We start from the raw sequence: 14,174 nt of genomic DNA on the forward strand, positions 1-14,174 counted from the left end.
GACAGCAGTTAATGTTTAAGAATGTGAAATTTTGAGCCAGACATTGTAAGTTTTTCCTGTGTATTCTGACAAAAGCTCTGAGATCTGTGCTCTTCATCTCTGTGAATTTTGAGAGGGTCATTTTTTTTTCTGTCTTCTGTTTGCTAAGATGGTTTTCTTTTCCTCTTACTATTATAGCATTCTTTCCTGATTAAGGATTCCAGATTTATTCTTTCAAGATATGCAAAAAAATTTTTCTACTTTTTCCTTCAAAATGTTTTTATTCCAAAGTAAAGTAATATGTCAGATGTATTTCTTGATAAGTCATTGAGGGGTTCCATTATGAAAAAGATAGATTTGGAGTGTTTTAGCAGAGTCAGCTCTAGAATGTTGTGGAATAACAGGTACAGAATAGGTACAGAACACTGGATGGCCCGGTGAGGAAGCAATGAGCTCTACCTGGAGGTCGCTGTGGGCTTGTCAGAAAGAAAGGCTTCAGACAGGATGCCAGGGCCACCTCTCCAGGTGAGAGGAAAATCCAGGGAAGGCTGCCCCAGGCGGAAGAACACAGCGCACACATCAAGTTACCTTCGATCGTACAGTTTTGTGTTCAGACAGTTTAAAACCATTATTACTGTTTTGTTGTTAATTGTGGAGGTGTAAGGGGTTAGCGGAAAGAGGAAATGGGGTTGCCGAGTTAGAACTCAAATCAGAAAGGTCTGGGAAAGAGCCAATGGATGGTTTTACACAAGAAAGTGGCAACTGTGGTCTGGCTTGTTTTCAGTAACTTAAATTACAGAAGAGAGAGAATGGATTTGAGAAATTGAGACCAGAGCATAGAAACCACTTGGGAGAGGGTGCCAGGAGGAATAGTTTACAGTAATCCAGGAGATATGGTAAAAGCCTGAAGCAAATGGTGGTCTTAAGTGTGAAATGAACACAGAATTGAGAGAAGATCTCCTTGCTTGGATCTTGGGTCTTGAAGAGTGGTAGGGGAGGCAGAATATTTTGGAGTGGCCTCCAGTTTCTGAATAATATGGTAAATTTTGGTATCACCAAGCTGAGGTAAAAAAAGATACTAAGATTAAAGAAAAAAAGTATAGATACTGCTTAGCTGACTTGAGATGGAGATTTCACGGGCAGTTGGATGTTTACAGAATGAACTCAGAGGGCAGAGTGTGAGGAGCTTGGAGACCCAGGCAGGCGGGTGACAGAACCATGGGGGAGTGAGCAGAAAGAGGAAGGAGAGGTGTGAATGCTGGAGGCGAAAACTAGGTGCAGTTAATAAAAGGGAATATAAAGCACTGAAATTCCTCATAGAGCTTGAGAGGGATTGGATGGAAACTAGAGAAGGTATGCTGCATCAGCAGAGAATCTTTTTTTTTTCTTTTCTTCCTAAATGAGAGGAGACTAGGGATGATGAGATGAATTCATGGAGCAGGAAAAGTTGAAGAAAAATATGGGAAAGGATGAATGATGAGCCAATGTCATCCTGTTCTGGAGGAGATAGTAATTAGAACATCAAAGAATGCTTTAGGTAGAAGGAAGGATCCTTCTTTCTCTAGATTGCAAGGAAGAAGGCAACAATAGGAACTCAGATAGTAATTTCATAGTGAGGGTGAGCAGGAAGTTCTCTGTGATTGTCTCATCTTGCTTTGAGGTGTAATTTCAGTCATTTGCTGAAAATCATGTGGGCCACTGGGCACAAAACTAAAGAAAGTGGCAGACGTTTTGCTAGGTGAACAGAGAAGGATCTGACTGGAGATAAGTTAGTGATAAATGAATATATGCCAAGGGGCAGAGATGAAATTATCTCTCTGTAGTTTTGCTGGACGTGTCTGCACAGCTGGTGCTCTTCTCCATCAGAGCCTAGGCTGTCTGGGGATATGATTTGAAAGACTGGAGGAGGATGAGAGTCAGAGAAGGAAGAGACCAAGTGCAAAGTCCAGGGTGCAGGGCAAAGACGGGAAGAGACCAAAACTGGGAGGAAAGAACAAGATCAAGAGATGAGTCAAAACCAAAATCGAGGGAAAGCAAACATGGAGAAGAAGTAATAGTAAAATGTTTCTGTTATAAATTAATTGACTTAATTTTCCAGGTCTGCTTTGGTAGCAACAAAGACACTTTAGTCCCAGATTTTTAACTTTAAATGCACACAGCCCCACCCCCACCCCACACACATATCATAAGTAGAGTTGATAAGTGAAATGCTTTGGGTTGTCATTTTTTGCTAAGTGAGAATAGAATGAAAAATTACTGTTGGGTTGATTTGTAATTTTTTGAGAGGGCTCTGATCTTGAAGATCTAAAATAAGTTCTGTTTCTTTAGATTCTTACATTATTGAAACCTTAGCAGAACAGGTCAAACTTTCAAAATCAAGTTGCACTGGTAAAGGGGGCTTTAAAATGCCCCTGTATTGTTGAACTGAATGAATTTGCGAGTTATAGATCAGTAAGCTTTAGTTAAATGATACACTTGGCCATAACTTTTATATGAATCCCATTTGGTATTTTGTCTTTTTCAGTCTAGGAAAAAGTGTTTATAGTGGTTTAAGTGACCTCCTTTGAATTGTTAAATATTTTTCTAAAACATTTTAGTTGATTTATGCTTTGAAATGTTACTTTGCAGTACAAAACATACCCTTTAGATTTATGGATTTATCTCTCCCGATATTTTGTCTTTGTTCTCTACCAAATCTCTAAATGTCAGATTGCCAGTGCATGCTGGGAAGAGGATGGCAGAAATACACTGGTTATATTTGGGGTGTCAGGGTAGTTTTCTTAAGAGAGTAAGAAAAATCAATGATTGGCTATAAGAGAGCTCTCCCTGCCAGATTCAAAGTTAAGCATGCTCTGGGTACTGCCACTCATAAAGGAGATATTAACCCTACTAATTCATATATATGCAAGTGAAAATCATTGTTTTATACATTAAAAATTTTAATAATGAAGAAAGATGAAAGAGCAGTTCACATGAGATTTGACACGTGGGGTGGGGCTGGGGTGGAGTGTGTGATGAAAGACTGATTGCGCAGTGTCCCTTTACTGTGGACTAGGAAACCTCAGCTTGCAAGAGGAAAATCAGCATTTTGTGACTTGTGACATTTTGGTGAGCACTTTGACTTATGTAGATGATACAGTAATAGAAATACCCCACAAGGCACTTGGTGTCACCTTTGTTATGCACCTGTTGCAAGTAATAGTTTTTGAGAACAATTTTTTAATTTAGAAACAAAAAACTTATAATTTATTGTGTTGTACTTAAAATTATTTCTGAGTAAAGATAATCTTCCTAGAAAGATGTTAAAGCAGTGATTTTTCTAAAACACGCATATATTGATCTCTTACCAATACTGAGTACATTTTAGAGACTTTTTTTCTTAAGTAATATTGCATTCACATATGAGGTGGTCTGGCATTTTTCAAATGTTATAATGTTTGACAATTAAAACAGTCATCTAAAAATAGTTAAGGTTTTTTGTGTTTAAAATTATCTCTTAAAGAATAATTTAGCAGAGTTATAAACAATGCCTATCATACCATGTTTACAAAGTTCTCTTAAAGCAACAATTTTTAAAATTTATCCTTTCACATAATGCATTGTTTATAAGTTCTAAGTGAGCCACCTGAGCAAATTAGAAATCCATTTTTAGGTTTTTATGCAATTATGACAAAAGGACTTTTACATTTTTAGTTTTATGTTTGTTAAGTGCTGCTTAATCTAATAGACATTAATACATGCATAATTAATATGCTAGTGTGAGTGAAAGAGTTAAACACAGAATTATGAAAAGTAATATAAACATGCAGAAATAGTTGAGTCTGGATAGGAGGGTGAATGATCAATCTCCCTTTGTGGTCTGGCAGAATAGAGTACTGGGTAGGTTCTCAGAAAGAGAGACAGCATCAGAGACATATACACAGCCCCTGCCTTTGGAAAGCAAACAGCCTAATGGATTTGGATATGAACATAAATAATAGTAATAAAAAAGTAAATGGCATACTGTAATGAAATTGCAGGCAAAATGCTGTGGGAAGGCAAAGGAGGTAATGGTTTTCCCTACAGTGTAACATTTTAACTGGGCCCCAAAGTGCAAGTGAACCTAAATGAACAAACAAATCAGTGGAGGCTGTACCAAGCAGAGAAGGAACCTGTGTTAATAAGACATAAAGACAAATTTATTTGGCCTGTTATGGAAAAAGTATGTTGTGGCAGGAGCATTGAATGTTTGGGAAATACAGAGAGGGATGAAGCAAGATTATATTTTTCCAAATGACCATTTTAAAAAATCTGTGAACCACAAGTTTAATTTCTGCCATCCTGTTTAATTATTTTACCTTTCTTTGACGTGAACTTGTCTTTTTTGGACAGTATAGTACCTAGAAATGTGATGATCCGTATAAATCAAGCTTGATTTTTGTGGGATGTTCTGGTTAAGTATATTTGTTAATGTATATAGCCAGCCTTAAAAATCATTCATCTATGGTTTTAGGATATAATTTCACTAGGACAAATGGTTAAGATGACTTAAGTTAACTGATGATGCTAAAATAAAAACTGATGTGTTAAACTAAACTACATGAATTACAAAAAGCTGAACAGATTTAAAATGAAAGAGCTAAAGCAGAGTTATGATTACATGTACTAACTACAAAGGGAGAAGTAAGAATGATATTGAATAACTAAGATAATGTCAGAGAACAATTAATAAAGTAAAATGTGCATTCTTTTACTCTACGTACTTACTTTAGAGAGTAGTTGGACACTAAGTTTTGGAGTAAACAAGCCCATTATCAGGGAGGGCCTCAAAATACATTCTATATGAATAAAATGTATTTACCATGCTGTTTTGCTTTTGTCATTAGTAAAATCAAGTAGACTTGTTTTCTCAGAACTTCAGGTACCTATCCTTCTGCAGACTTTTCTCTGAAATACTACGTCATCTAAGATAGTATGTCAGTTCGCAGCTGGAAAGAACCAGCTGTGAGAGTGGGATGATCATGGCATGTTTTCCATGAGGTCAGCCAGGAGGGCTCGATCAGGAAGGGCTGTCTGCTGGCCGGCTGGGAAGAGGGCAGACTTCGGGGGCCTGGCGAAAGAGGGAAATCTAGCTAAGGGTTACTTAAGTCAGATCAACAAGTCGCTTGTTCTGATTGATCAGTGTGGACAAATAGCTCAGCTAATCTTTCGTGAAGCGAAGGCTGAGAATGTCGGGGGCTTGTGTCTAGTGGCTGTTTTGCAGGTAAACAAAGGGGTGTCCTAGAGCCTTCTCTATGTCATAGGTTGTATTCTTCTTCATACCAAGCCTTTGATACCTGGTATGTATCTTATACTTAAGGAACATTTTAATTCAAACACTAAATTTTCATTAAGTAACTTAATGTGACAATTTAAGTAAGTTAAAGGTGAAATACAGTTCTACTAAAGTACTGCTTCAGTTTTTAGTTTAAATTAATTAAAAGTGTGTAATATTAGAAATTTTGTCAAGTGCTGAAAAGTCGCATGTTTCCAGTGGGTGTTACGTTGGACAGCACAGTCTAGAGCTTGTGTGTGTGGTTGGCATCTCATAGGAAACAGAGCTTCTTACAAAGTGAAGCCCCTCCCTCTCCTGAAGATGGCACCATCACGTGAGGGTGAACCACAAGTAAAGTTAAATATATTACTTGCAAAATATGGAAAGCAAAGTTGACCTTAGTGTCAAGAACAAGGGGAAAGAACCAGACTCCTAAGAAATTGTAGCTGCAGACTAGCACTTTGCAGCTATGCAGGCCAAATGCACGCCAGCAGAGTGAATTTGTTTCACTGCAGTTTCAGGCTGGCAGTGCAGTAAATGGTGCAAGGAAGTATAATTCTCACAAGAGGAGCGTACCTTAATTCTTGGCTTCACAGAATTCCCACAAAGGAGCGCAAGTGAAGATGTCAGAGTCAAATATTCAAGCACACAAGGAGGCAAAGCACCACACATAAGAGAGCGAACAGAAGTTGCAGAGAGAGACCTGCCAAGCTCTGATCCTGGAACTATCAATACAGATTATGGAACAGCTGACTATGATGAAAGAAACAAGACCAGATCAGCATACTGCAGAGGACAGCAAAGTATTAAAGAAAGAATGAATGAAACCCTAGCAAATTTATAAATGGACCAAATACAGTGTTTGAAAATGAACATACATTATTGAAATGAAACTCAATGTAGAGAACTACAGAGTAAAACCACAACAAGCCATCTCCACTTAACCATTCACTAACTGTGGGAGAAAAAGGGGTAGCCGAGTTAGCTCATCTCAGAGGAAAATGGGCACAGGCCCCACCAGGTAAACAAGATGGACACCCTGCAGCATGGCCTGTGCCTCTGGGCATGACCGCCTGGGACGATCAGAGATGGGGCTCAGATCATGAGGAAACAGAACCCAGACCCAGGCTAATGGCTAACAGCCATGCTGTAAAAGCGGTGCTTTAGATCCGTCAGTGTCATCAGAGACCAGAGGCTGAGGAGCTCACAGGTTCAGGGAAGTATGGTAAAACCAATACAATATTGTAAAGTAATTAGCCTCCAATTAAAATAAATAAATTTATATTAAAAAAAAAGAGACTTCGCAACCAAATGTGATATGTGGTCCAGGATTTGGTGCTGCCCTTAAGGGATGAATGTACTAGGAAGAATACACTCAGATAAATGACATGTTGCAGTATGGGCTGTAGAGCCAATTTTTAAAAATATAATATCAGTATTAAAAGTCTTAAATTTAATAGCTCTTCTCTGGTTATGTAAGAGAAGGTCCATCTTGTAAACAGTGCTGTGTTAAGTGGCTAAATTGCACAATGTATGGTTCAGAAAACAGAAGGAAATATTTATGTTGAGAAAAAGATAAAAGAGAGGGAAAAAAAAGAGGCCCACTGTATACTACCAGATGGCTGTTGTTATTGTTCAGTCGCTATGTCATGTGCTACTCCTTGCAACCCCAAGGACTGCATCATGCCAGGCTTCCCTGTCCTTCACCATCTCTGGGGGCTTGTTCTAACTCATGTCGATTGGGTTGGTGATGCCATCTAACCATCTCATCCTCTTTTGTCTCCTTCTCCTCCTGCCTTCAGTCTTTCCCAGCATCAGGGTCTTTTATAATGGCCCCTCAGGTGGGCAAAGTAATGGAGCGTCAGCTTCAGCATCAGTCCTTCTAATGAATATTCAGGGTTGATTTCCTTTAGAATTAACTAGTTTGATCTCTTTGCAGTCCAAGGGACTCTCAAGAGTCTTCTCCAACACCACAGTTCAAAAGCATCAATTCTTTGGCACTCAGCTTTCTTTATAGTCCAGCTCTCACATCCATACATGAGTACTGGAAAAACCACAGCTTTGACTAAAGAGACCTTTGTCGGCAAAGTAATGTCTCTGCTTTTTAATACGCTGTCTAGGTTTAATAGCTTTTCTTCCAAGGAGCAAGCATCTTTTAATTTCATGGCTGCAGTCACCATCTGCAGTGATTTTGGAGCCCAAGAAAATAAAGTCTGTCACTGTTTCCATTGTTTCCCCCATCTATTTGCCATGAAGTGGTGGGACCAGATGCCATGATCTTAGTTTTCTGAATGTTGAGTTTTAAGCCAACTTTTTCACTCCTCTTTCACTTCCATCAAGAAGCTCTTTAGCTTCTCTTTGCTCTCTGCCATAGGGGTGGTATCATCTGCTTATCTGAGGTTATTGGTATTTCTCCTGGCAGTCTTGATTCCAGCTTGTGCTTCATCCAGCCCAGCATTTTGCATAATGTACTCTGCATATAAGTTTAATAAGCAAGGTAATAATATACAGCTTTGACATACTCCTTCCCCAATTTGGAACCAGTCTGTTGTTCCATGTCCGGTTTTAATGGTTGTTTCTTGACCTGCATACAGATTTCTCAGGAGGCAGATCAGGTGGTCCAGTATTCCCATCTCTTTAAGAATTTTCCACAGTTTGTTGTGACCCACACAGTCAAAGACTTTGGTGTAGTCAATCAGTGAAGCAGAAATAGATGTTTTTCTGGAACTCTATTGCTTTTTCTGTGATCCAACATATGTTGGTGGTTTGATCTCTGGTTCCTCTGCCTTTTCTAAATCCAACTTCAACATCTGGAAGTTCACGGTTCATGTAATGAAGCCTAGCTTAAAGAATATTGAGAATTACTTTGTTAACGTGTGAGAAGAGTTTTAATTGTGCAGTAGTTTGAGCATTCTTTGGCATTTCTGTTCTTAGGGATTGGAATGAGAACTCAAATTTCCTGGCATATTGAGTGCAGCACTTTCACAGCATCATCTTTTAGGACTTGAAATAGCTCAACTGGAATTCCATCACCTCCACTAGCTTTGTTCATAGGGATGCTTCCTAAAGCCCACTTGAGTTTGCACTCCAAGATGTCTGGCTCTAGGTGAGTGATCACACCATCATGGTTATCTGGGTCATTAAGATCTTTTTTGTATAGTTCTTCTATGTATTCTTGCCACCTCTTCTTAATATCTTCTTCTGTTAAGTCCATATGTTTTCTGTCTTTAATTGTGCCCATATTCACATAAAATGTTCCCTTGGTATCTAATTTTCTTGACGAGTTCCTATTCTTTCATTTTCTCTGTGTTCCTGCATTGTTCACTTAGGAAGGCTTTCTTATCTCTTCTTGATATTCTTTGGAGCTCTGCCTTCAGAGGGATATAGCTTTCGTTTTCTCCTTTGCCTTTCCGTATTCTAAAAGCTGACATTTCTAAATGCAGGCCAGGATATGGAATTAATAAGATAACCACTTCTAATTACCTTTTTTAGTAGAATTATAATTACATTATTTATATAATTATACATTAATTACCTCCTTTTATGGAAAAAGAAATGGCAACCCACTGCAGTATTCTTGTTTGGAAAATCCAGTGAACAGCTGAGCCTGTCTGGCTACAGTCCATAGGGTCGCATACAGTCAGACAGGACTGAAGTGACTTCATGTATACATCCTTTTAAAAATTTACACTTCTATTAATAGATGTGATTTTTCTTAAATTCCAAAAATTTAAATTTATATGCACAGTGAGTGTTTCAGCATGATGTATTTTGCCCCACAAAATGACAGGAACATATTTTGAACATAAGAATTAGTGAATATAATGTATGCTATGTGGTAACTCCCTAGCAATTTAGATTAAAAGGTGTATCTTCTTGTGAAAGTGATCTTTTGTGTGTAATTTCAATTTTGGATCTGCTAAACATAATTCATCTCTCACATTTTCCTGTCATTTCTGATATAAATTGTTAGCATCAAATAAACCTTGATTTAATTATAGACATATCTCCACCTTTTACAACCTTGATTAAAGTGGCCCAGCCCAGGCCCTTAAACCTTATAGATACTCTTTGCCTTTCCCATTCTTATTCTCCCTGAGTCATTCTTTGACTTGGTTTATAGAATGTATTCCGTTTGAGGTTCTGTAAAAGGACAGTTTAAATCCACAAAGAACATATTAAAAACTCTTCAGAAATTAAACCTCCAAAAGAGCATAGTACTTTAAGGCTTGTTGAATTTTTTCATATTTTAAATAAGCCACCAATTTAAATTCAAAGATGATATTCTGTATTTGGTGATAAAATTCAACTTAAACAATTCAAGATAGTCTTATAAAGTTCTCACTTATTTTTAAAGATAGAGCAATTTCCACACTTTCTTATATGAAGCATTTGCTTTGAAAACTATCAGCTAAAACAGGATATTCTAATCTAAATTGTTTCTTATGATAGTGTCAGAAACCTAGCACTTTCTTTCTGGATATTTTCCATATGTACTCTAACGCCAACATTTTATCTATTCCAGGGCATTCTATTGTACCAATTCGTAGTAGACCATCTAAAGTCTTAATGGTTCCCAAATGTTGCTCAGTTTTAAAAGCTTTTGAATCCCATAAAATGTGAGAAACTGACACCAATATCGCGTTGCTAATGCTCAGCAGACACACAGCCGCGTGCCTCTGCCCTCGGAGTAAACACCGCTGAGGACAGACACAAATGGCTGACGATCCAGGCTGAAACAGCTCCAGTAGCCTCCTTACCAAGACAGGTGGCCTCAGAAGGCTTGCTTTGAGACTTGTCATTTCACTGCATCCACCAACGTAAAACTTGTGTCATAAGCGTAGCCCAAATGTAGTTGTCCACCTTTTACGACCTCGATTAAAGTGGCCCAGCCCAGGCCCTTAAACCTTATAAATACTCTTTGCCTTTCCCGTTCTTATTCTCCCTCACGGTATTTAGTCTAATAAATATAGTTTTACTAAATGGATGAGGTTTTCTAAGTTGTGTTTTGGAGTGTTGACAGTTGACAATAAATAAGCCTAGTGATGCTGGATAATTTAAGGGGAATTTAATAATTTAATCAGTAAATTAAGAATCTTAGATTTCTGTTTCTGCTTTTTAACCACCATCTGGTTTACATATAATGAAATGCGTGTCCTGCCAATCTCTCAAATCTCAGTTCCAAGACTGAGCGCCTCTCCTGCTCTCTTCCGTTTAGCTTTTCCACATGTTACTCTCATGTCATAGGGTAGGAAAAGTTGTCCTATGCCTTTTGTGTGCCTTCAACTATTTATTTACTCAGAAATCTTGAAATCTTTTTTGCATTGTCTTACTTTTCCAATACTAACCATTTTCTACATCCCATCAAGGTTAGATGAGAAATAGCAAACTATACCCATCAGTGAGGACACTTGAAATATATTACATACAGTGTAATAATACAGCTTTGTATGTTTTCACAGGAAAATATTCACCACATGATGATAGTGGAAGAGTGTATATATGATCTCATGTTCTATGTTTTGTGCATGTAAAAGTAAAGCTGCAACTTTACAGAGATGGTCCAGTATATGCAGACCAATCAGTATGATACAGCATGTTGAGGGAAGACCGAAATCACACGAGCATCTCCGTAGACACAGAGAAAGCCTTTGACAAAATTCAGTATCCATTCGTAATAAAAATTCTTAGCATAGTGGATATAGAGGGAACATATCTCAGCATAATGAAAGATGTTTACAACCAACAGAATACTCAGTGGTAAAGCTGAAAGCCTTTGTGCTAAAATCTGGTGCAAGACAAGGATGCTCACTCTCACCTCTTCTATTCCACATAGCATTGGAAATCCTAACAGCAGTCGGACAAGTGAAAGAAGGAAAAAAGGGATCCAGATTGGAAGGGAAGAGGCAAAACTGCCCTTACATGCATATAGCATGACACTGTATATAAAAACCCTCAAGTCTCTACACAAAAGCTACTCGAACTGATAGATAAATTCAGCAAGCTAGCAGGATACCTTTATATTCTTATATTTATATTCTTTATATTCTTTTAATATAAAGAAGTTGGTTGCATTTCTTTACGCTAATAATGAAATAACAGAAAAGGAATGTAGAAAAATATTACCTTTTAATATCGCATCCTCAAAAATAAAATACTTAGAGTTAAACCTGACCAAGAAGGTGAAAGACATATGCCGAGAACTATAAAAATGTTAATAAAGGAAACTGAAGATGATTGAAAGAGTTCGGAAAGGTATCCCATGCTTTTGGCTTGGAAAAATTAATATTGTTAAAATGACCATACTACCCAGAGCAATCTACAGATTTAATGCAATCCCTATCAAATTACCCTGGATGTTTTTCACAGAACTAGAACAAATAATCCTAAAATTTATATGGAAACATAAAAGACCCAGAATTGCCAAAGCAATCCTGAAGAAAAAGAAGAAAGCAGGAGGCATAACCCATCCAGACTTCAAACACTACAAAGCTACAGTAATCCAAATAGCTTGGTACTGGCACAAAAGCAGCAGACATGTGGATCAATGAATCAGAGCAGAGGGCCCAGAAATAAGCCCACACACCTACAGTCAGTCAGTCTTTGACAGAATAGACAAGGATCTACAATGGAGAAACGGTGGTCTCTTTAGCAAGTAGTGCTGGGAAAGTTGGATGTGCATGTATGCTTAGTCACTAAGTTTAGCTGCATATAAATCAATGAAGTTAGGCACAGCCTCACACCATACACAAAAATAAACTCAAAATGAGTTAAAGACTTAAGCATAAGACATCACAACAAAAAACTCCTAAAAGAAAACATTGGCAAAACATTCTCTGGCATAAATCATACCAGTGTCTTTTTAGGTCCCAAGCAATCAAAATAAGAACAAAAATAAACAAATGGGACCTCGTCAGACTTCCAAGCTTTTGCACAGCAAAGGAAACCATAAACAAAATGGAAAGATAACCTGTAGAATAGGAGAAAATATTTGCAAATACTGTGATCAATACAGGATTAATTTCCAGTATACACAAACAGCTCATACAGTTCAACAGCAACAAAACAAACCAATTAAAAAGTGAGCAGAAGACCTGAATGCACATCTCTGCAAAGAAGACAGGCAGATGGCCAGTGCACATGAAAAGATGTTCATCATCGCTAATTATTAGAGAAATGAACTACAATAAGGTGTCATCTCATAACTATCAGAATGTCCATCATTGAACATTTTACAAATAGCAAATGCTGGAGAGAGTGTGGATAAAAGGGAACCCTCTTGCACTGTTGGTAAAGACGCTATGGAGGAGAGAAAGTTAGTTCCTCAGAAAACTAAAATTAGAGTTAGCGTATGATCCAGCAATCCTACTTGTGGGGATATATCCAGATAAAATTATAATTCAAAAAGATACTTGCACTTCTGTGTTCATAGCAGCACTATTCACAAAAGCCAGGACATGGGAACAGCCTAAATGTCCATCAAGAGGAATGGATAAAGAAGATGTGGTGCACGTGTACAGTGGAATACTGCTAGCCATAAAAACAATGAAATACTGCCATTTGCAGCAACTCTGATGCAAACTAGAGATTATCCTAAGGGAAGTAAGAAAGCAGATGGCAAATACTATATGATGTCATTTAGATTTGGAGTATAAAATGTAACAGGTGAACCTGTCTACAAAACAGAAACAGACTCAGGGACATGGATGCCATGGGCTGGGGAAGTTTGGGGAGGGATGAATTGAGAGGTTGGGATTAGCAGATATAAACTCTTACATACAGAATAATAAACAACAGGGTTCTACTGTATTTTGTTGTTGTTCAGTTGCTAAATCGTGTCCGACTCTTTGCAACTCCATGGACTGTAGCATACTAGGCTTCCCTGTCCTTCACTATCTCCTAGAGTTTGCTCAGATTCATGTTCATTGAGTCAGTGATGCCATCCAAACATCTCATCCTCGGTTGCCCTCTTCTCTTCCTGTCGTCCATCTTTCCCAGCATCAGGGTCTTTTCTACTGAGTTGGCTCTTCATGTCAGGTGGCCAAAGTATTGTAACTTCAGCTTTTGTATAGCACAGGGAACTCTATTCAATATCTTATGATGAAACAAAATGGAAAAAAATATTTAAAAGATGTGTGTGTGTATATATATATATATATATATATATGTATATGTATAACTGAGTCGCTTCACTGTACAGCAGAAATTAGCAGTGTAAATCAGCTCTGCATCATAAATATATACATATATATATATATGTATACACAAACAGCATATAAAAGTCAGGCTGTACCTCAGAGGACAAAATGTGGAATAAGGACAAGAAATAAGTATTCATTGTTTGTTGTTGTTGTTAATAAGTGGCTTTTATTCTATAATTAAAGAAAAAAACATTAATAAGCCTTTTTAAGAATGAAAACAATGAGAGTCCAGATAGTGGCATGCATCTATCTGTCCAGTAACTATGGGTTGTAGAGAAGACCTTTTTCCTTCCAGTTTGTTGAAAAGTGGCAGTGGAGAGGGTAGTTTCTGAGACTTTGAAGAAATGTAAGTCTCAACACCTTGGTAGCAGTTTTTTTCCTGGAATATGAAATGTTTCTTTCTACTTGGTTCCAGGAAATTTTATTTAGAAGTCAATGTGACTAAGCAGTATTGCTCAAATACTCACATTATCACTAACAATGGATTCAGGTGATTTTTTTTTTCCATTTATACTTTACCTCTAAGCAAAAAAAGAGAAAAATGTGTTTTGCAGGAAAGACTTATTTCTGTTTAAACCCAATTTCTTTAGAGGAGTTACTATACACTTGATGTTTGATGTATAGTTTTAAATAAAAAGTTCATTTCAAGGAAAGCTAGTTTTGACAGGCTGAGATGAATCTGGTCAAGGAGTTTCATTACA

At 37.5% G+C, this 14,174-nt stretch overlaps 1 protein-coding gene across 1 annotated transcript in view; it reads left to right on the plus strand.

The window, feature by feature from the left end:
• The window catches only part of LMBRD1 (LMBR1 domain containing 1), a 132,924-nt gene that overhangs the window by 105,542 nt on the left and 13,208 nt on the right, over positions 1-14,174 (plus strand). The window lies entirely within an intron of this gene.

This window comes from Capricornis sumatraensis, chromosome 11 (assembly GCF_032405125.1).
Source record: "Capricornis sumatraensis isolate serow.1 chromosome 11, serow.2, whole genome shotgun sequence".
NCBI lineage: Eukaryota > Metazoa > Chordata > Mammalia > Artiodactyla > Bovidae > Capricornis > Capricornis sumatraensis.